The sequence below is a fragment of the Chiloscyllium punctatum genome, chromosome 21 (assembly GCF_047496795.1).
Source record: "Chiloscyllium punctatum isolate Juve2018m chromosome 21, sChiPun1.3, whole genome shotgun sequence".
NCBI lineage: Eukaryota > Metazoa > Chordata > Chondrichthyes > Orectolobiformes > Hemiscylliidae > Chiloscyllium > Chiloscyllium punctatum.
This window is the reverse complement of record NC_092759.1, coordinates 66679030-66703569: the sequence shown is the minus strand read 5'-3', so window position 1 is coordinate 66703569 and position 24540 is coordinate 66679030.

Below are 24540 nucleotides of genomic sequence, written 5' to 3'. Positions count from 1 at the left end.
TATAAGCGAATTGGCAAGAAATAAATATAAAAACAAGCATCACGATCTTTTCCATGCATATAAAAAGAAAGTTCAAGATCAGTGTGTGAGCTTCGATAGAAATGAAGTGAGGAAAGCAGATTGAGGACACTTGGAGGGTGTGATTGCAGAATTGGCTAGAGGGAACAGGCAGATATTTTACACCAGTATTTGACATCGTTCCTCATAGGGAAGGTACTGTAAGTATTTCAATGACATAATCAAAATGGTACTAGGAGAGAAATTCATGAACTGTCTCTATCAAAAGAAATAAGATATTTAACAAACAGATAAGATTAAGAATTGACAGGTCGGCAGTAAATCATGGTTTTAAGAGATATGTTTACAGAGAGACTGGCGGCACTGTGTGAAATATTCCATAACTCTCTCGATTCCGTGTATGTTCCAGTGAAATTGGAGACAATCCAAAGTGGCGATTGTTTTCAAGAAAGGAGCGAGAATGAACGCAGGAACCACTTAGCCGAACAATTATTGCTGGGTATCTGCTAGAGTCTGTTATAAAGGAGGGAATTGCAGGGAATTTAGTAAAGCTTCAGACAAGGGGATCTATATTTTACCTGTAAAATCATGCAACGTTTTTCTGGGGATCCCTGAGCATGTAATGGATTGATAAAGGGAGACTGGCAGACACGAGGCTTTCCAGAGATTTTCCTCCAGGTATCACAATATAATGGTTCTTACACAAGACAGATGGAATTTGCATGGAATGGCGATTGGTTAACACATAGAAATCGGAGGATCACGATTCATCGACCTTTAAGATAAAGACGTATCGATTAGAGCACGGCTTCAGTTATTTACAATCTATACTGATAGCCTGACAGTCCTGAAAAATTCAATTATTTGGAACATTTTCTGGGACATTCCATAATCAACACTCTCCAAAATATTCTATCGCCATATGGGGGTATTGAAAAGGCGAGAGAGAGAGAGAGAGGGAGAGGGAGAGTGGGAAGGTGCTGCATGCACTGGTGAGAGTGCTGGACCATGAGCCTTGTTCAGGGGGTATGTGAAATAACATATGTACAAGTGAGTGTGAGGGAGCAGCGAGAATACGTTGACCCTTATTCTGACAGATCACGGAAATTTATTGATGGTTGTCCTGTATTGCTGGACATTACCTTAGACAGCAGACACTGCACTGAGCTGGGTGGTGCGCTCATGCCATGCTCAGTGGGTCTGGTGGTATGGCCCCCTCTGGGAAGAGAATAATCCTCTTCTGTACTACCTCATCCACCTGCCCCTGTTGGCAAACCGTGGTGTAATTGCCCTTTAATTGCCATGCTCGGCATAAACTGTGCAGGGCAGCTCCAGAGAAAGGTCAACCATGTGCCCATTGGCCTTTTAAAAATGTCACCAGTGCCAGTTTTTTTCCAGAATATTCAGGGGAATCCGAGCGATTTTCAGTACTTCCAACCATGATGGTGGAGAATGAAAGGGGCATTACGGGGTAGGGTAGGTAATTAATGAGGTGAGTTCAATAAGATGACTCCAGGAAACGAGCTCAGCCTCGTGCAGACAATTCCTCTGTCACACTCAGTGAAAATGGCACTGAGACAAATTATTGTTAGATACATCCCAATAAGTCGAAAACTCTGCTGAGCCAACACCCAGTTGCAAAGCTGCAGAACAAATGCTCATCCAAAACGCATCCTGAACTCGCAGCGATATCGCGTTCATCCATCATTCCTGGGAATACTGGCTAATGTTGCAGGATGCTGTTGAAATGTCTTCGCTTCAGCATTCTGAAACCTGTAATCTTCCATGAAAATGTCTCTCAATCTCCCTTTCTCGTTTTCACAAAGTCATTTTGTTTTTGGTATTTCAACTGATTGCCCTATCATCTCTCCTTAGCAGGGATTTTCACACCCCGATCACCGCTTTGTCATGGCACAATGGAGATATGGAGCTGTAAATGGATGGGAGCTGTACATTCTGTCCCTTCCAGCAAGGGCTGCAAATTTCCCCACGCTGGGCATGGATCTAATACAGTTTTACTGAACAATGCACTGGGGTGGGGTACACAGCACTACATGTTGGGAGGGTAACTGCTCCTGGTTTACAGATCAATGCACTGGGTGGTGTACACAGTTCTTCACACTGGAAATGTAACTGCTCCACGTTTACAGATCAATTAACTGCTATTCACTGCACAGCTCCCTTTTCTGAACAAATACCGTATCGACGTTTATAGAACAAGCCACTTGTGTGCGTTGCATATTACCCCATGCTGGACAGACCATTTTTCCCAGGATTCTGAATCAATGCGCAAGTGTGGTCTGTACTTATCCCCATGTTGGACTGATAGCTAGTGGATTAGTCAGAGCTGCACAGTATCCCTTCCTAGACAGATTGCTGTGTTGTACTGAGACTGGTCTGCACAGTGCTCCGTGCTGAGCAGATATGCCATCTGGACTTATGGTGTCCGGGATGGATCTGTGAGGTGGATTGTGTATCTGATATTATTCCTGACAGAGCTATCACTCCTCCATCTCGACGTATTCCGCTGTCAAACGTCGTATTTCTGCAACTTATTGTTCATTAAGTAATTACCCAATTAAAGCATGAATAGCTGACCTTCTTGTCATGGCTCCAACAGACGCCTCTCACAATATATGAAGAAGTTCGTCGACCCGAATATTTTCTTACTTTAAAGGTAATTGTGTGGTGCTTTGTTTCAGATGCAATGCGTTTGGACAAAATATTTAACATTAAGCAAAACACAATTTATTCAAACACTGCAGACAAAATACAACAAAAACAAGAGGAACTTGGAAAAAATTAATTTATTGGAAAATTGCCAAAAGACAAATTCAGGAAACATATTGTATCACATGCAGTTCTCCACTCCAGGAGGAATGAACATCAAAAGACAATTCTGCGAGAAATCTCAGGGAGAGAGCGTAGCAGCCGGGAGAGACTTACTGCCTTCCAACCATGCTGAGACTCCAGCAATAACTGGCGAAAGGTAAAACTAAGAATCCTGGTTCTGTGCGAGCTTGAACATCACTCCACAGGACTAGGCCGCAGCTACAAGGATCACAATGAATGGACAGTATCTACACAGTCTATGCCACTGCAGTAGCGTCGAAAAGGTGCCTCACCCCACCTCAGCTCCGCGATGTTTATAAGATAGATATCAATAGTAAATATACAATAGGTGCAGGACTAGGCCATTCTGCCCTTTGAGCCGGAACCACCATTCATTATGATCAAAGCTGATCATCCTTAATCAGTATCCTGTTCCTGCCTTATCTCCATAACCCTTGATTTCACTATCCTTGAGAGCTCTATTCAACTCTTCCTTAAATGCATCCAGAGACTGGGCCTCCACTGCCCTTCGGGGTGAAGCATTCTACACAGCCACCACTCTCTCGGTGAAGAAGTTTTTCCTCATCTCTATCCTAAAAGGTCTCCCCTGTATTTTAAGCAGTGTCATCTGGTTTGGCACTCACCCATCAGCGGAAACATGTTTCCTGCCTCCAGAGTGTGCAATCCTTTAATAATCTTACTTGTCTCAATCAGATCCCCTCTCAGTCTTCTAAACTCAAGGGTATACAAGCCCAGTCGCTCCAGTCTTTCAGCGTAAGGTAGTCCCGCCATTCCAAGAATTGACCTCATGAACCTGCACTGCACTCCCTCAATTGCCAGAATGTCTTTCCTCAAATTTGGAGACCAGAACTGTACACAGTACTCCAGGTGTGGTCTCACCTGGGCCCTGTACAGCTGCAGAAGAATCTCCTTGCTTCTATGTCAAAGTTAAATATTTATAAGTCAAGCCAAAGGATGCAGCAGGCCTGGTGATCAGACACAGATGGCCTCGGGAGCCCAGCAATTCCTACCGTGCCACAACACAGTCTAATCACCGAGCTCGTAAAGAGAAAGCATCATCTCTCTACTTCACATATAACTCTACAATTAAAGATCGTCAGCGATGTCAATATCCCACTCACACCAAGTTATGTCAGAATTGTTGTGAAAGGGGTTAACTGGAGCTGTTTGTTCGGTGACTGTGATTGATGTCAGTCTCCGTGGATACTAACTGTATAACTGGAGGTTTTCCTCTTCTATTAATAAGAGGCTTCCTTCAACCTGTTATCTCATAGGATCAGCGGCAACGTCATCCTCAAGATGATTGGGATCTGCAGCCACACAGAAAGCGAGAGGAAGACAATCTTAGAACAATAGACTGGAATGTTCCAAAAATGAATCAAAATTTGGGAACATTAGACTGGAATATTCCAACAATGGATCAGAATCTGAGAACATTAGACTGGAGTGTTCCAACAATGGATCAGAATCTGAGAACATTAGAATGGAGTGTTCCAACAATGGACAGGAGCTTATCCAATGGTCTTTACTTGCTTTCTCAGGATTGGGCATGGTTAGAGTTGCAGAGAGAAGCCGTACTAATGATTATTCAATTTGAGTATTATCCCATTCTCGCTATTATTGGTGTTCCTGATAAGCCTACCTCTGTGAATTCCATAAACGATGGTAAAGGTTACTGCTATTTCAGTTAGATATATTTAGGTTGTGCATAAACTGTTTTCATCCGTTTCAGTCTCGAACTCCACTTCATTTCCATTTATTTCAGACTCCTCACTAATAAAAATCTAAGAAGGAAGAAAATTCTTCAGATCCTTGAGTCTTTCTTTTACCCTCAACTGTTTCTTTATATTTTCTCTGCCACACACCAAGCTCTATAATATCTCCAGTCTCAACCACTGCCTCAGTGCTGTCGTTGAATTAGCTGTCAACCATCCCTTTGATAACTTCAGATTTATCGGCTTCAGTTCTCTTCTGACCTCTCCTCCAATTGCAAACATTTTGAACACATACTTGTTCTTGCTTCTCCAGCTATTTAATAAAAGTGACCCCATATCCACTGGACGGGTAGTAATGCCACTGGACGGGTCATTGAGAGGCACAGGTTATGACCTTAAAGACATTGTTTCAAATTCTATCACAGCCAATGACAGAACTTAAATTCGAATGACAAAAATTGGAATGAAATCTCATTCTACTAACTGCAATCACAAACAATCAGGATTTCTTTCATAATTTCACTTACAGCTTTTGGTAAAGAAATTATGTGTGACTTCAGACCCACGACAACATGGTTGGCTCAATATTGTCCTGACAAATGAACTCACGGTCAAGGGCAGTTAGTGATGGACAACCACTCCTGCCCTTACCTGTGATGCTGACATCACGCAAATCAACAACATTAAAGGTGACATACACCAATGAACTGTGGATGTTGGAGATTTGAAATAAAATTCTCCAGCGTCGGAAGATGTTGGAGAATCTCAGAAAATATGGCAGCCTCCGTCACGAGAAAAATTGATGTTGTTTCAAGTCTAGTAAACGTACATCAACACTGAAAGTAAGCGAGATATCATATCATTGATATCAGGGATAGCTGGATGAGTGAGGGCGAGGTTAGTTAAAAGAATGGCGAAATGTCCAGCAAGAGAGAGAAGTGAAAAGGAAGCAAAGGGACTGCTGGTGATGAATTAGAAGGAAAATGAAAAGAGACCTTCTTCTAACATAACCCCTTTCCCAATATTCCTGAATATCACGTCAATCTAGATATGCCCCTGTTTAAAGTGAGTTATATTCCCTCTATTGCTCTTCCCTGAGTGTGGTGGTCAACTCCATCGGGAATACTTATGCTGCCGTTATAGTTGCTGAGAAACAGAGAAACATAATTTTACATTGTCAACCGCTTCTTTGGAGAAAGAAACTTTTACTGTGCATGCCAGAGATGCAACGTCTTTTTCAGGCAGGAATAGAAACATTTTCAACACGGAATGTGTGCACTGTGTGTGAGGATTTGACTTGCGCCCATCATTAAACAGTAAAGGCACGTTCTGTGGATGCTTTTCTCTGGTGTGTATTATCAGCTGCTGCATGTATTCAGAGAGACCAAAGGTTTGGTGACCCCACTCTGGACGTTGCATTTACAGAGTGTTTGGGTCCATGGAAAACAAATGGAGCCGGGACTACACAGAAGGGAAGCTCTGTACACCGGCAGGGACTGGGCACTCTACTAACCTCTATGGGATTTCCAGGAATATTCTTCTAACTGAACAAATTCCAAACGTAAAATATTAACCTTTCAAAAATGAGGTGGTCATCGAGCTGTATCCCCTCCATCAGTATAACCTGTAGCCTCACCCCAGTGACAGGACAGTGCTGACACTCACCATGAAGTGAACTGGATTAATTCTGCAACTTTCCAAGCAGGAGTTGTGAACATATTTATCATCTCCGAAGTACAGTACTCCGAAATATTCACTGGTTGTCAGAAGCCATCCATCAACCTAGAGGAATACATTGAGTCCATCTCCCTGAGGAAGGTACAGAAGCAAAGTTCCAGATATAATCGGGAATAGTGTCTGGTGAAAATGATAAACTGCATGAAACTAGAATTAATGAAGAGTATGTTTTTGAAAATATAATCGAATTGAAGGTTGGTAACATGCTGCATCTGATGAGTTCAATCCCAGAGTATTGAGAAGGTGGCAATAGAACCAGCGAAAGAATTAATAATTATTCTTCAAAACTGGTAACATAACGGAAAGAATCCTGCAGACTTGACAGCAGGTATTGTAAACCAAAACATTTAAAACAGGACGGAGAGGGCAAACAAAAAACTAAATATCTGATGTCAGCTGTGAGAAAAACATTCGACCTTTTATAAGAATGTGACAACCAGACACTTAGAGAACAATGATATAACTTAGCAGATTTGGCCTAGATTCAGTCAAGGGAAATGATCTTTGATAAACCTGCTGGAGCTTGTGTACTCTGTCCACCGTGTCATTGACAATTGAGAACCAGTGTGAGTAGAGTAATTGAATTTTCAGAAGAAGTTTGACATGGCTGCATGCAGATGAGTGGAGAATGTTAGAGTCCATGGGTAGGTAGTCGTGGAATATAAACCATATGGATTAAAAATTGGACAATGAACAAAATTAACAGAGTAGTGTTTTGTTTTCTCTGGACGCAAGGCTTGTGGGGTATCAGAAGGATCTCTTCTTGTGCAATAGCTGTTCACAAGAGATAAACATGATTCCGATATGAACAACAAATACCATCATTTACATTTGAATTTATTAAATGGTGAGAGGTTGGGAAGGGATGTTGTTGAAAAGGACCTGGATGTCCTTGATTATAAGTCACTAACAACATTCTTACGGGGCAAGAAGTAATTATTACTATAAAGGATATGTGGTCCGTCATGGAAATTTATTAAAGTACCAGAATAAATATATCTTACTCAATGCTAGTATTTTGCTGAGCCAGTATTTGGGTAATGTGTACAGGCTGAGTCTGCTTTATAAGTAATGATCTCCATGTCACCGAGAGAGTGCAAAGGAGTTTCACCAGACTGAACGCTGGCATGATGTTACCAGAAGGAGAGAATGCAATAACTATCTGTTTAATCTGCAGCAGTGTGAGAGAATAAGAAGTTGAAACTTGATGGTTATTGACGGACGCTCATTATGTCTCAAACATGCATTAATAAGGTGAGAAATTCCATGCTTTCCATAGGATGCTCGATTCCCAGTAGTTCACGTGCCTGTGCAAAACACATTTCCAACGACAGTGAGGTCGAGGCTCTGAATGAACTCTGTACACTTTCATGTAAAGTTACTGTGTGACTCTGCACTCAATGTTACTTTGTACACAATCCTGTCAGAAGCCACAATACCTTCATTGTGCAACAGTTAGCCATTCCCCACCAACTTCTGACTTCCAGAGAGAACATGGGTCTGCTCTCTCAGCGATGGATGATGCCTTTGAAACTAGTCAAAAAATTCATTCTTACTCACAGGAAACACATATGTACAATGCATAATAAAGCCACGAGGAACAAAGTGGAGCAGATTATCTGTTCAGTCCCTGCTCCATTTGTTTGTGATGTTGGACCATCTCTGACGCCTTTCTGTTCCTGGGTTAGAGACTTGATAAGTTGAATGACCTCTTCCTGTTCCTTTGTAAATGACCAGAGTGTGAAATTGTCTCTTTCTGGTCCTGTGTAATTGACGTGTAGTTTTGCACAGCCTGCATGGCGTCCAGTGTAGCAGGCAGGAGGCTGTTTCTCTTTTTACACAATAGTTTTGATGGGCTTAATGACTTTTCCACATTCTTGTGAAGCCAGATTGAGGTGCAGCGTGAACTCCTTCGTTTACTGTCGAAATATCTTCCAGCGCTGTTACATAACTGTTACTGACAGTTTAACAGCACAGGCTTGAATGCTGTCCAGGTCTTGTTGCGCAAGGACACAGACTGCGTTCGGACCTGAGGGATGACGAAGTGTTCTGAACATTTTGTAACCTACAGTGAATATCCCCACTTCTGTTCGGTGTGACCTCAATGGGCTGAACGGCCTGCTTGCACACTGGAGGTATTTCCCCGCTGAAAAACTGGAGATGCTTGGGATAAAAGAGCTACACTGGGGAGCTCCTGCAGTGATGTCCCACAGCTGAAATGATAATGATGATAAACATCTTCCATTGTGCTGTGAATGACTGCAAACAGCAGAGAATTTGCAATGGATTCTGATTAAGTCTGATTTTGCTCAGGCTCCTTGATATTATCCTCAGTTAAATACTGCCCTGATACCAGTTGCCAGTCGCTTTTATCTAAGCCCTTGCACTCACCTCTATTGCTCATATCAATAGGTCATCGTGTATGAGCAGAGCAATGGTTTCTTCAAACAGAGGTAGTGAATGTCAGGAATCCTCTATTCAGAAGATTCAGGGGTGCTAGATCACTGAAAGACCTGTGAATGGTCTTCCCTATTTTTATGCACCAGGTGATGCAGTAAATGGCCTCCAACTACTCCTGTCTAGCAGGTTGGAGGGGCTGAATGAAACAATGGAGCATCACACTCAGGAGCAAGATTAGGTCGTTCGACACGTTGAAAGTACTCCACTACGCACTAAGATTGTGATATATCGGGTTGTGGTCTCAGTCCCGGTATTCTGTCTGTATTCCATTAACCATGACTCAATCTCTGTCAAATACTAATGAACTCAGTTTGCATAAATGTGAACAAAGTGGCACTACATACCTCTGTGGAAGAGAATTCACACGCAAACGGCCGTTTTAGAATTTCTCCTTATTTCTCTTGCAGTGTCATACAGCAGGGAACCCTGTACACGTAATCCAGACATCACAATCTGATTTTAACCCATTTCGCAGCAGTTGGCCCATATTCCTGTCAATTCTTCATATTAATATGTACAGCCAAATGCCTTTTAAATGTTGGATGAAAATTTGGATGAAATGAAATGAAATAAACAGTCTGAACGAAAATGTTGTCCCTTCACTATCTTTCTCCTCTCACCTTAATCCTTTGTCCTATAGTTTTGGACTCCACTATCCTGGGAGAAAGACCTTCGCTGTTCAGACTTTCCATGCCTCTCATGATTTTAAAAACCTTCATAATGTAACGCCTCGGTCTCTGACGATCCACAGTAAACAAGCCCCAGTCTGTCCACCCTCTTCCAGTCGCTCAATCCCTCCATGGCCGGCAATGTCCTTTTAAATCTTTTCTGCACCTGATCAGGTTTAACAACATCCTTCCTGTCGCAGAGCGAACTGAATTAAACACAGTATTCTAAATCTGGCCTCATCAACATCCTGCCCAGTCACAACGTGATCTCCCAACTCGCATACTCAATGAAGGTAAGCATAACAAACCCCACCTTCACCACTCTGTCTACCTGCGATTCCACTTTCAAGGATCAATGAACCTGCACAGTTTTGTTCAGCAATACTCCATAGGCCCCCAACTTTTAATTGTATATTCTGCCCTATTTTACCTTACCAAAATGCAACACTTCACGTTTGCCTAAAGTAAACTTCATCTGTCACTCCTCGGCCCATGGCCCATCTGATCGAGGGCTCATTGTACTCTGACGTAAACCTTGCTAGCCACTGCACGTCCAATTTTAAGGTTATCTGTGAACATTATGAACAGGCAAATATTCACATTCAAATAATTTATATAAATAATATAAAGCAGTGGATTCAGCACTGCGCCTTGTGGCACATCACTGGTCATAGGCCTCCAGTCTGAAAAGCAGTCCTCTAACACCCTCTGTCTCCTACCTTCACTCTATTGTTTTTAGTCATTTCGCTAGCTTATCTTGGATATATTTATGACCTAACTTTACTAACTTGTCTGCCATGTGGAATCCTGTTGAATGCCTTGCTGAATTCTATATGGACAGCGTCGACCATTCTGCCATCACCAATCTTCTTTGTCACCTCTTCACCAAATGCAATGAACTTTGTTAGAAATGATTTCCCATGCACAAAGCCATGTCGACTACCCTTCATCAGTTGTTGCATTTGCAAATACATGTAAATCCTGCCCCTCTCAATGCTCTCCAACAACGTGCGCACCAATGACGTCAGGCTCACTGATCTATAGTTCAGGACATTATTCCCTTTCCTTGTCCCACGCTTCCACTGCTCACTGCAAATGTTACTGTAACGAGGTTGGTGATATCATCAATAATATAGGTCTCAGAGTGTGAGGGTTAGGAACATTTCAGGCACGATTCTTTAATCTGCTAAAATGAACAATCTTATGACCCAAACAAAGTTATTCAAACTACGATGGAAAGATAAATGACAGACAGTTTGGTTGTGGCAAATCTGTGCACCGATGTTTCCCTTTCGAAAAATACTGACACATGTACACATTTGATGACACACTGAAAAATAAAATCTCTGCAGAACGTTAACTTTAAAGAACTTTGTTCAAATATTAATTGAACTCGTGACGAAAGGAATCATGAGTGATTGTCTTAAATACCATTATGGAGTTCTTCTGCTATTACAAACTACTTGTAATGGGACCACTTCCTGTAACAAATGGATTTAGCTGGATTCCCTTTACTTCAGGCAGTGGGGCGATTCCAGTGAATCCTCGACAGGAATCCTCGATCAGTGGTAAAGACGACTGAGATGTTTTCAGCTCACACACATTGCAGGAAGGAGGAACGCGGAGAGAGAGGGAGAAACAGGTTATTCCTTCTCAGGAATATTACAATTTCTCCCTCTCTGAGTTGAATCACACAATAACGTTACCTGGCCCAATTGTGGACCAAATGAGGTCTCTTTGAACAGTGTCTGAACTCTACTACTCCATCACATTCCCTGCTTCATGTAGGTACATCATTGTTGCTGTTGGACACCCAACCATTTATTTCGGAACAAATAGCACCACGGGGTTCGATGATGTGTTTATATGTTCTAGTGTACTTTTTAAAAGAACTTGTAATATCTTCACAATATCTGCATTTCAATGAATGCGTCTTATTTTTAAATTACTATCCCAGTCTTATTCTCCCACAGAAGATAAAATATTCATCAGGTATTCACCAGCTCAAAATCTTGTATGGTCAATAAGAACGTTTCTCATTGACAGGCCTAAACTTCTAATCGTACATAACATAATGCCTTCATCGCAAGAACAAGCAAAAAGAAACATCTTTGAAAAGTTTGAAAATCAATTTGTTTTTCACTTCAGTGGAATTGCAGCCACACACAATGCATCAAAAACCGTCTCAACAGCTGCCTGTATAGATGCAGTGAAACATCCTGAAGATCGGACCCAATGCTCTTTGCAAGAAAAAGTATCATTTCATTTAATTTTCAAATCACGTGCTGCCTGTACAGACCTACTTGACGCGATTTATGGACCAGGACACACAAATCGCATTGTCACACTGCACTCTGCCTTCTGCCTCCAGTTATATAATTTATGGTTGTTTTATGCTTCCTCCAAAACACAAACTTCCCAACGCTCACAGTATATTGCATTTTTTTTGGTGAAGGTTTACTCACTGCACTCCCCTGTCTGTATCCCATTGCAGACGCTCTGCCTCCCCCTGTCTGTCTCCAATTGCAGAAGCTCTTCCCTCCCCTGTCTGTATCCCTTTGCAGACCTTCTGCTCTCCCACTCTTTATGCCCCATTGCAGACGCTCTGCCTCCACTTGAAATCTTGTTGAATGACTATCCTGGTGTATGAGCAAACTGAGCTCCAATCCATTCAGCCCCTTTATCCAAATCTTTAATCTGGATTGTAAACTGTTGATGACCTCACACTGAGTTCTGAGGAATTCCACTAGTTACAGCTTTCTAATCTGAAAATAAGTAATTATCTCGACTTTCTATTTCCTCGTAGCGGACCAGTGCTCTCCCGTTCCTGTTATAAAATCATGAGGGACATGGATAGGGTAAATAGGGAAGGTATTTTCCCTGGTGTAGGGGAGTCCAGAATTGGAGGGCATAGGTTTAGTCTGAGAGGGAAAAGATATAAAAGAGACCTAAAGGGAAACTGTGTCATGCAGAAGTTGGTACGTGTATGGAATGAGATGCCAGAGGAAGTAGTGGAGACTGGAACAATTGCAACATTTGAAAGGCACCTGTATTGATATATGAATAGGTAGGGTTTGGAAGGTTATGGCATGTGAGAATAATTTGGGTTCGGATATGTTGGACCGTAAGGTCTGTCTCCATACTGTACATCTCTAGGATTCTATGACTCTATGGCCCAGTCTTTGCTGTTCCCTGGGGATGAGAATACCACAGATAGCACAACCGGACGGACAGAGGAAATTATCTCAATCTTAAATGGGGAAACCTTTAAATTTAAAAGTGTATGAACCTCACAACAAGTTATATTCCCCTTTTTAAAAATGATGGCACCACCAATAGGAAAGACATAGACCATTCAGTCCCTCAAAATTATCCAACATTCCTAAAGTATGTTTTAAACTCAGCCGCCAGTGTTCTCTTGGGTTGACATTTCTGATAGTCTAAACAATAGAGCGTATGAAATTGGTGCAGAACAGGACTGTTTGATTCATCAAGTCTATCTGCCGTTCAATCATGTCTGACATGTTTCTCAACATAATTCTCCCACCTTCTCACTGTTATCTTGATCCCCTTATCAATTAAAACGTATCTATATCTGTCTTCAAGACAGAACTGTATCTCCGTCTCTATGTCTGTGTGCATGTGTATGTTTCAGCTTATTGGAAGGAGGCAGAGGGTGGTAGAGGAAGGTTGACTTTTAGATTGGAGGCCTGTGACCAGTGGCGTTCCACAGAGATTGGTACTGGATCCACTTTTGATTGTCATTTATATCAATCATTTGGATGCGAATTATACAAAATATGGTGAGCAAGTTTACAGATGACACCAAGATTAGTTATATAATGGAAGGTGAAGAAGGTTACAAAAGATTACAACGAGATCATGTTTAATTGGATCAATGAATCATAGAAATGTACAGCACAGAAATGGACGCTTTGGTCAAATTCATTCGTGCCAACCAGATGTCGTAAATTAACTTAGGTGCATTTGTCAGCATTTGCACCATATCGCTCTGAACCCTTCCAATTCATGTCCCATCCAGGTGCGTTTTAAATGTTGTAATCGTACCATCCTCCACCACTTTTTCTGGCAGCTCATTGCATACACATACCACCTTCTGTGCGAAAATGGTTCCCTTAGATCCCTTTTATATCTTGTCCATCTCACCTTAATTTTATGTCCACTAGTTTTGGAATTCCATACCCTGGAGTAAAGACCCTGACTATTCACCCTATCCATGGTCTTCATGGTTTTATAAACCTCTAGAAAGTGCAACTTTGACCACAATCAACACGAATGGGTGTGTTTTCAGTAACCCTGGGCCTAAATTCTTAAAATCAATACTGACTCCTCTTCCTTTTCCATCACATCACAATTCTAAAGCCATTTGATAACTTGTTCAGCCACATTATGAAACACTTCTGTGGAATTTGAATCTAGACTTTTGGGCTCAGAGGTAGTCACACTACTACCACTTGGCATTAAACCCTAACGCTGCAACATCATTCTCAAGTGTGTTTGTTCATCAGCCTGTTTTGAAATACTGTGACATAACTTCGTGACAGGCAGGACTTGAATCCAGACCTTCTGGTCCAGAGTGAGAGACACTACCACGCAATTTCGGATATTGGAATCTAACCCAGAGATCTGGCTCAGAGGTATGGGTGTTACCCACTACACAAGTCTTAAACGATGCCCAGATTTCTGGGTCACATTTTAAATGTCAGCTTTCAGCTCGGTGTGGATCCCTTAAAATTTGGTTAACTTTACTGAATTACACAGTTAAATTAATTACATTGTTAAACAGATGAAAGGTTATCACCTCAACTCTAGGATGCTGAGTTTATGTGCGCTGCCTTCGAGATAAACTATGAAGATCATTAATTGCTTGGCTATGATTTCCACCTTAAGTGGCTATTGTCTGTGGTCTGCAGTATGAGGGAAAAAAGAACATCCTGCAGACACACTCTGCATTATAAAAGATCTGAAGTAGAGATTTATCACGAAACACCAGAGATGAACAAAGAACATACTTTTTCGATCAAGAATACCAATTATTATTTCCTGCCTCTAACGTGTGTCTGCCCTCTTCTTAAAACCACGAAGGAATCCATGGCAGCTCTTTACTGTCCAACCTTTCTTCCCATTACTATCACTCACTGGGCTGAGGAGTGGCAGATGGAGTTTAATTTCAATAAATACAATGTATCACGATTTGGTAAAACAAACAAGGAGAGGGCATCAAACTGTAAAAGTCGGGCCATTGGTAGCATTGTAGAACAGAGAGATCTAGGGTTCTGGTATATTTCTTTGAAGTTTGCATCATGTGTCGTGGGTGGTTATGAAGGCGTTTGGCGTGCTAGCCTTCATTGCTCAGATCTTTGAGTACAGGAGCTGGAACATTACCTTCAGGTTGAGCTGGACATTCGTGAGGCCTCTCCTGAAGTACTGTGTAGTTCTGGTCACCCAGTTACATAGAGGATATTATTAAAGTGAAGAGGGTTCAGAAAAGATTTACCAGTCTGTTGCTGGGAATGGAGTTCTTAAGGTATAAGGTCAGACTCGATGCACTGGGACCTTTTCCACTGCAACATTGAAGAATGATATATTAGCAACCATATAGAGGTTTATAAAATAATGAGGGGTATAGATAATGATGGTATGGTGGATTTTAAGATTATGGGGTAATTTTAAGATGACAAGAGAAAGGTATTCAGAAGGCACAGTGTCATCGAGCTACCCAGCTCTACCCAACTTGTTCCTGCCAAACAGATGTCCTTCGTTAATGTAGTTCCTTTTGCCATCATTTGGCCCATATCCCCCTAAACACTTCCAATTTATATGCCCGTCCAGATGCCTTTTAAATGTTGTAATTGTCCAAGCCTGCACAACTTGCTCTGGCACCTCGTTACACATAAAGCACCCTCTCTTTGAAAACGTTGCCCCTTCGATCACTTTGAAGTCTTTCCCCTCTGACCTTCAACCTAGATTTGTCCTCTAGATTTGGAACGTGCTAGCCTGGAGAAAAAAACTTGTCTATTGACACTATGTATTCCACTTGTGAGTATATGAACCTTTATGATCACCCATCAACCGTTCACGTTCCGGGGAAAATAACTGACGCATATCCAGCCTCTACATACATGTCAATACTTCCAACCCTGGCAATATCTTTGTAATTTTTTTCTGAGTCCTTTCAGGTTTCACGCATCCTTCTTCGAAGTGTCAGACCATAATTGCACAAACTATTCAACAGTGGCCGAACCTATGTCCTGTACAGTGACAATAATACCTTCCAACTCTGACATTCAATGCACTGTCAAACAACGACGAGCATCTCAATCGCCTTCTTCCATATACCTGCCACTCCACTTTCAAAGTACTATGAACCTGCACTCCAAGGTCTCTTTGTTTAGCAAGACTCCCCAGGGAATTAAAATTAAATATATAAGCCAAGCCCCGATTTTCCTTTCCAAAATGCAGCACTTCACATTGATCTAAATTAAACTTCATCTGCAACTCCTCAGCCCATTGGTCCATCTAATCAAGATCCCGTTATATTCTGTGGTAATCATTTTCTCTGTCCACTGCACCTTCAATTTTGGTGTCATATATGAACTTGCTAACCATACCTTCTGTGTTCACATCCAAATCATTGATGTAACTGATGAATAGCAGTGGAAACAGCACCACTGCTCACTGGCCTCCAGTCTGAAAATCAACCCTCCACCACTACCCTCTGTCTTCCACCTTTGAGCCAGTTCAGGATCCAAATGGCTAGTTCTCCTTTTGTTCCATGAGATCTCACCTTGCCAACCAGTCTATCATGGGGGACCTTATCAAATGTGAGACATGACCTAACAAGCACAAAGCCTTGTTGACTATCCCTTATCAGTCCTTGCCTTTCCAAATACATCTAAATCCTGCCGTTAGGTTTCCCTCCAACTACTTGCCCACCACCGATGTCAGGCTCACTGGTCATTCGTTCCCTGGCTTTTCCTTGCCAGTTCGTTTAATAATGGCACCACGTTAGTCAGTCTTGTGTATTCCCGCACCTCACCTGTGGCTATTGATGATAAGAACATCTCATCAAGATTTACAGCAATCACTTCTCGAGCTTCCCACAGAGATCTTGTGTATACCTGATCAAGACCTATGATGTGCATTTGATGACACATCATTTGGTTCGTGTTCATGAACATCCTCAGGCGTGCTGGATGTGGGTAAATTTACACTGTTTAAAAGATATTTTATTAAGTGAATGTTTGGAAAGATACAGTGCAAGTGCCGGAACATGGGAATAGTTTGGTTTGAGATTATCGTTAGCATTGAGTGTGTGGGCGAATAGATCTGTTTTCAACTCCCCTGCATAACTCTATGGATCCATGTGCCTTTGTGTGTCCGCGCTTGTCGATTTGTATGTGTATATTTGTGTATCTCTATGTGTCCATCTCTCTGTGTGTTCTGCATTAGTGTATGGGCATATGTTTGTATCTCGATCTCTGCATCTGTGTGCAATAGGTACTATTTTGTTTGGGGGGGTGAATCATTGAATGGGGTTCAATGCCACCTTTCCTCTCTCTCCCCTCCCTTGTTTGCTGAAAGTGATACTATGCTCTGCTCTGCTGATACATTTTAGAATTTTTCAATCCTTTGTTACGTGTAAGATAAGGGTAAGGGTAAGTCACTAAACATTGCATTTTACAAGGGGTGTGTATATACATGTGTTTGTGCGTGTATCAATGTGTGTGTCGATGTATTGCATGTCTGTGTGTGCAGCTGTGTGTATGCATGTGCTTCTACTTGTGCGTGTCTTTGTGTGTCTGTGTGTGCATGTCTTTGAGCATCTCTGTGTGTCTGTGAGTGTTCGTGTGTCCAGGACATTCAGCGTCTGAACGTCGGGTAACCATGCTCCAAGGTGGACTTCGGGACAGGCAGCAGAGAAAAGTGGCCGAGCAGAAGCTGACAGCTAAGATCGGAACCCATAGGGAGGTCCTCAAACGGGACCTTGGGATCATGTCACATTACAGGTGACCACCATTGTACTATACACACACATAGATACTCCTACACACACACACTCACGCACACACAGGCACTCCTATACACACATACACACGGACACACATACACACAGACGCGCACACTGAGACCCACATCCACCCTTACAGACACACACACATATCCACATGCACCCCTCAGAGACGTAAGGCACTCTCCACTTACTACACACGCACACGTACACTTTCTCATACTCACAACCCACAGGCCAGACAGACAAAGACCCACATGCACAGATATATTTTGTGGGGTCAATTTGTACTTGCGGGATTACATTGTACTTTGCTCAAAAGCTGCATGCATTCATGTAGAACTCTGAGCCCACATACCGCATGAATTTATGTAAAACTCTGCTATCTCACTTTTTAGAGTAGAATCAATCTAAATATCATGGTATAGACAGAGAACACAGGGGGCCAACACCTTCAACATATTGTCTAGCTATCACCATTGTTAACAGCTAACCCGAGAATACAACTTTTAATAATTTTTTTATGAGTTACACATGAAAGAAGTGAAACTATCATGGTATTCTAACAGATGAAATGCTTAACAGACAATCAATTTTTCAATATAAAATTTCAGTTACATCACACTGTAAATTTTTGCTATAAATTCCGTGTTACGATCGAGCCCTCCACTATCACCTGATGAAGGAGCGTCGCTCCGAAAGTTAGTGTGCTTCCAATTAAACCTGTTAGACTATAACCTGGTGTTGTGTGACTTTTAACTTGGTACACCCCATTCCAACACCAGCATCTCCAAATAATTTCTCTGTGGAGTGTGACTGTAGGACAATTTCAATGTTTGCAGATACCAAAACTGGTTGAATTATAAGGTTTATGGCGGACAGTGTGGAAACCCAGCAGGACAGCAACTCGTTGGTATAGTATTCAGGTTTATGGCAGATCAGGATCAATGCAGACAGCGTGAGGTAACGCACCTTGGCAGGAATATGTCTGAAAGTCAATATAAATCACTCTGTACCATTATAAAGGATTGCAGGAACAGAGGGCGCTGTGTGTATACGATCACAGATTAGTGAAGGTGTCAGGACAAGTGGGGAGAGCAGTAACTATCACAGATTAGTTTCAGTATCTGAGCAATTTACAGGAGGAGGTGTAGGAGGGAGTCTCCGTGCTCCCTTCCTGGGAGGTGGGGCAGACGATGTGTTGTGAGCCCAGCCTCCTGCCCAACGAGACAGTGGGAATTCCATTTGTACCAGCGCGACACAAAAGGGAGATAGCACCAGGGCCACGGATTCTAACTTGTTCAAGAGGGAAACAGAACTACCAGTGGGTTTAGAGTGAGAATTGCCCTTCATTAAACATTGCTTCTTACTCGGTCGGTGGGACGTGGATGTTTCAGAATCTCCAGACGAGGCGCCCCAGTCCTCTCCGACTACTACCAGGGTCCTCCCCACATGGCGGGGGGAGGGGGAGTTGAGGGAACGGATATTGAGCACTCCACCACCTGGGTTACCACTTTTTGTCCGATTCCAGGCTGTTTCGTCTGGAATGGGAGAAAGCGACTGAGGGAGGGTGGGTGGGAGTGGGTGGCCCTGCTGTTTGATGGAGGCAGTCAGTCCACATTGTTGTGTCCATTCAGTGTTATTAGTGTGGGGGATGGGGGAGTGGAGCGAGAGAGAGAGAGTGTGAGAGAGACAGAGACTCCAAACAGTATTGAGAGTGGTGGAGCATAAATCTTCTTCGGGGGTAGGTCCCATAACACCTATCCAGTGAGTGTGATGAAATAGAGAGAATACAGTGAGCCTTATCCTTACACAGTGGGGAAGGTTATTGATGCTTGTCCTGTATTGCTGGTAATTTTCGCAGAGCACAGATACGACGCTGAGATGGGTGGTGAGCTCAGACCATACTCGGTGGGTTCGGTGGTGTGGCCCCCTTTGGGAAGAGAATGGTACCCATCTGTACTAGCCCATCCAGCAGGACCTCCTTGCCCCTGTCTAAACAACGTGGTGTTATTGCCCCTTATCTGCCATGCTCGGGGTAAACTGTGCAGGGCAGCTTCGAACTGAGAAAGCTCAACCGTGTGCACATTGGCCTTTTGAAGATGGCACCAGTGATCGCGGAATATCTCAGGTCATGCGGGTGCTCGTGAGTACCTCCAGCCACGAAGGAAAATTGAGCTGGCATTGAATGAGAGGTACGCCATGGAGTGGGGTAGGTAGTTTATGAGGTGAGTTTGATAAGATAGTACCAGCAAACTAGTTCGGTCTCATGCAGACAATCCCTCTGTCATACTCAGTGAAAATGTCACTGAGACAAATTATTGTTAGATTCAACCCAATGAGTCGAAGATTCTGCTGACACTACTCCCAGTTCCAAAGCTGCAGAACAAATGCTCATCCAAAACTCTCCAGCATCTGAACTCACACCAATATCCCATTCACCCATAATTCCTGGAAACACTGGCTCACGTTGCAGGATAATGTCAAAATATCTTCACTTCACCATTCTGGAACCTGGGAACATATCCTTCCATGACATTGTCTCTCAGTCTCGCCCTCTCTTTCTATTCCCCAAACCCCTCCTATTCGTTGATACTTAAACTGATTAGCCCGCCATCTCTCTCTGGCAGTGATTTTCACACCCACAGCCTTCATCACGAATGTGTGTGTGTATGGCACAGTGGAGAGTGTATGACACATAACCCCTGTGTTATGGCACAGTGGAGATCTGTGTAAGTGGATGGGAGCTGCACATCTGTTACTTCCAGCATGGGCTGCAAGTTTCCCTACGATAGGCAGTGATCTAACACAGTGTTCTGAGAAATGTGCTGACGTGACGGACACAATTCCACACCCTGGTCATATATCTCATCTGGGTTTGTGCATCAATGCACTGCTGTGGTCTGCATACCTTTCCACTCTGAGTAGATTGTGGATTGTATTGCACAGTACAGCCGTCCGGTCTGCGCAGTGCTCCCTGCTGAGAATGCGTGTCTCATCTGGGTTTATAGATCAATGCACTGCTGAGGTCTGCACGGTGTTCCACTCTGGACCAATTGAAGGGATGTGTTCAGCAGTACACTAGCCCTGTCTGTGCAGTGGTCCTTGCTGAACAAATATTTCCTCTGGGGTTATGTTGTCCGGTTTGGTTCTGTGAGGGGGATTGAGAATGTGATCTAACTGATACTTTCAGATGATATGGCAATGCCTTTATTTTTGTTCTCAATCATGTGATTAGACCCGCCAAATTCTGACTTCTCTGGCCAGTACCATTCTTCAGTCCACCGCCATACTTCAGCAACGTGATGGCCCATGAGTTATTGTCCTGCTTCAATGTGAATAACTGATCTGTCTATTTCTCTGGCCTTTGACCTTGCTCACCCTGGAGTATCGGGATTCACCGCGATAAACCTCAGGAAGGTGAATCCTCAGAACCAACGTTCCAGGAAACATAGCCCCAGCCCATTCATACTCACCGTGTAGCTCAACGTCACCCGCCGCCACCACCCCTGCACAACACTGTCAATTTACTTGGAAATCTTTTCTGCACGCTTTCAAGTTTAACAACCTCTTCCCTATAGCAGTGAGAACAGAATTAAAGGCAGTATTACAGAAGTGGCTGAACATAGGTGTTGGCAGTCGTGAGTATAGCAGATGCGGGAGATTAGACTCAAGAGAATGGTGCTGGAAAATCACAGTACGTCAGGCAGCATCTGAGGAGTTGGATAATCGATGTTTCGGGCAAACGATGAATTTTCCTGCTCCTCGAATGCTACCTAACCTGTTGTGCTTTCCGAGCACCACCCTCTGAACCCAGCGCATATTCCAGTTGGCCTTCTTCTTCAAAGACTGCAATTTCCCCTCCCACATGGTCGATGATGTCATCCAGAGCATCTCAACCACTTCCCGCACCTCCGCCTTCAAATCCCACCCCTCCCAACACAACAGGGAAAGAAAACACTGTTCCTCACCTAACATCCCACCAAACCTCCACATACAATACACTATCCTGCCCCATTTGCGCCACCTCCCCAATCCGATCTGCATTCCATAAAGAACATTCCCAGCGCGACTACCTTGTCAGGTCCACTCCACCCACCAAACCCCCTTTCCGCCTGGCAGCTTCCTCTGCCACCACGAGAATTGTAAAACCTGCACCCTCACCTCACCTATCATCTCCTTCCAAGACCCCGAAGGATCCTTCCACATCCTTTTCAGTTTTACCTGTACTTCCACACCCACCGCCTGCAATATTTGTTGTTCCTGATGTCTCCTCGACATTGGGGAGAACGGACGCCAATGTGCGGAACACTTCAGAGAACATCGCTGGGGCACCAGCACCAACGCACCCCATCACCCCGTGGATGCTCCCTTTAACTCCCCCCTCCCAATCAGCCATGGACATGCAGGTCCTGGGCCTCCTCCACTGCCAAATTTTAACCACCCGACGCCTGCAGGAAAAAAGACTCATCTTTTGCCTTGCGACCCTGCAACCAATGTGGATTTCCCCAGTTTTCTCATTTCCCCTACCCGCACCTTATCCCAGATCCAACCTTCCAAATCAGCACCGCCCCCATGACCTGTCCTACTTTTCCATCTTCCTTTCCATCTATCTGCTCCACCCTCCTCTCTGACATATCACATCCAATCCCTACATCATCTATCAGCTACCTTCCACAACCCCATCCCATTCCCATTTATCTCTCAGTCCCGTTGGGCCACAAGCCTCATTCGTGATGAAGGGCTTACACAAGAAATTTCGATGCTCCTCTGATGCTGCCTGACCTTCCGTGCTTTTACAGCACCACATTCTCGACTCTGATCTCCAGTATCTGCAATCCTCACTTTAATATATCCAGAAATTTACCCTTCAGACATTTTATGGGGCTGGTCTGTTATTTTATCCTGTTTCCTTTGTAAACAGAACGGGGCATATGCAGCCCTGTAGTGCTCTGGCAACACTCTCACATACAAGGAAAAAGTTCAAAGAAAGGAAAGGTTTAAAGTCCGTCCGTCAGTAACCCTCATCTATTCCATCGAGACTGAGTAAATATTGCCTCTTATTATGATATGAAATGTTATGTAAGAAAGGGTTTAACTGAGCCTGTTTGTTTGGTGACTGTGATTAACATCAGTCTCCATGGATTCTAATTATCCCCGTGGAAAGTTCCCATCTTTTAATGATAAATGGGCACCGTTCAATGTGTTATCTCTAAGTGTGAGTGGGAATTGCATCGATAGCACGAACAGAGATCAGCAGCTCCAGGTGGAGAAGGGGAGGAGAGATCATAATCTGAGAACATTAGACTGGAATGTTCCAACAATGGACAGGGGTTTATCTGATTACGTTTGGTCTCTTCCTACACATTATGATTATTCAAAATTTTCATTATACTCTCCTGTCTATCGTTGGTGTTGCTGCGAAGTCTCACCATCCAGATGTTTTTTTTCTATAAACGTACATGACTGTGTTACTGTTTTCTCTCATGTAGTCTTCATTCCTTGCCATTATTATTGTTCATGTTGAGACTCTGAATCCAAATATTCACTCTGCAGACCAGTACTAACTGCATCAGGGAACTTGTTCAATGACTGGCTCCCTCCTTGTTTCTGGCAGTGATACTCATGGGTCTCTATGTTGACCTACTCAGTTTCAGAATGAGCCATTGTCTCACTGCCCTTGTTATTTAAATATTGGGAGTGTGGAGGTCATTGCCCTCTATTATGTTTACAAACTCCATTTCCTTCATGGGACTCCATCCCATGCCTGCCCAGTATATATTTTTTATTCTTTTGAGGGACTTGGGCATCGCTGGCTGGCCCACATTAATAGCTCATTCCTATTTGCCCATGAGAAGGTGATGGTGGCCTCTTGAATCGCTGCAGTCCACTTGATGTGGGTTGACCCATAATGACATCAGGGAGAGCATTCCAGGATCCTGACCGAATGACGACTGTGAAGGAACAGTAGTATATTTCCAAGTCACCGTGGTGAGCGGCTTGGAGGGGAACTTGCAGGTGGTGTTTGACACAGACGAATCACATGTATGGTGATCCCTTTGGCCATGAGCTGATTCCTGACACCATGCCCTGACCATGATTAACTTTAACTACTCACTGCTCCAGAATTACTTCACTGGCCGAACTCATCTACTGTTTGAACTTTGAGCTGTGAAATAAAGACTTAATGATAACAACAATCTACTGCTGTCACTCTCGGGTTGAAACCTTCGCACTCATACCAAAATCCCATCAATCTGACATTCCTATGCACGCTGATCCATATCGCTATTGTGTCTGGCAATATCTTTACATTGATGTTGTTCAGCAGTTAACTTATCTGTCCATGAAACTTCCCTCAGTCTCTCTGTGTCGATTATTCAAATCCCTGACAGTTGTTCATATTTAACCTGGTTTCCTTTAAGTGTATTTTCTCTCAAACCATGTTTTTCACATTCAAAGACCCCAAAGGCACGACACCCCCCACCACACACACACACACACACACACACACACACACACACACACACACACACACACACACACACACACACACACACACACACACACACACACACACACACACACACTCTCTCTCTCTCTCTCTCTCTCTCTATCTCTTCTCTCTCTCTCTCTGTCTTTTCCTGGTCCAATGGAGATAGAAATCTTCCCCTGCTGTGTGTATTTGGTGTGTGTATCGTTGCCATGTGAATGTAAAGTTTTGCAATACTCGACAAGCTGTGCAGATGAACCCTCTTACTGAGCAAAACTCTAGCATGCCCTGCACAGCTCTCCGTGTTAGTCTGCCATCTTCTCCCAGTTTATGTTGTTTGAAGTGTTCTGTGAAGCCAATTTAGAATTCGATGAAACAAACCATTTCAGCTGATCTGGAAATACCCATATTCAAGGTTCTCATTATTGTAATTTTGCTCTCGAAGGGGTCAATGCTCCAGTTAGTCCCACTACCCAGTCTTTTTCTCCTTATTTCCACAACATGTTCTCAGTTAATTAACTGTCTGTTTCTGTCTTTAATGTGAATCGTTCTGTCCCTCTGTAT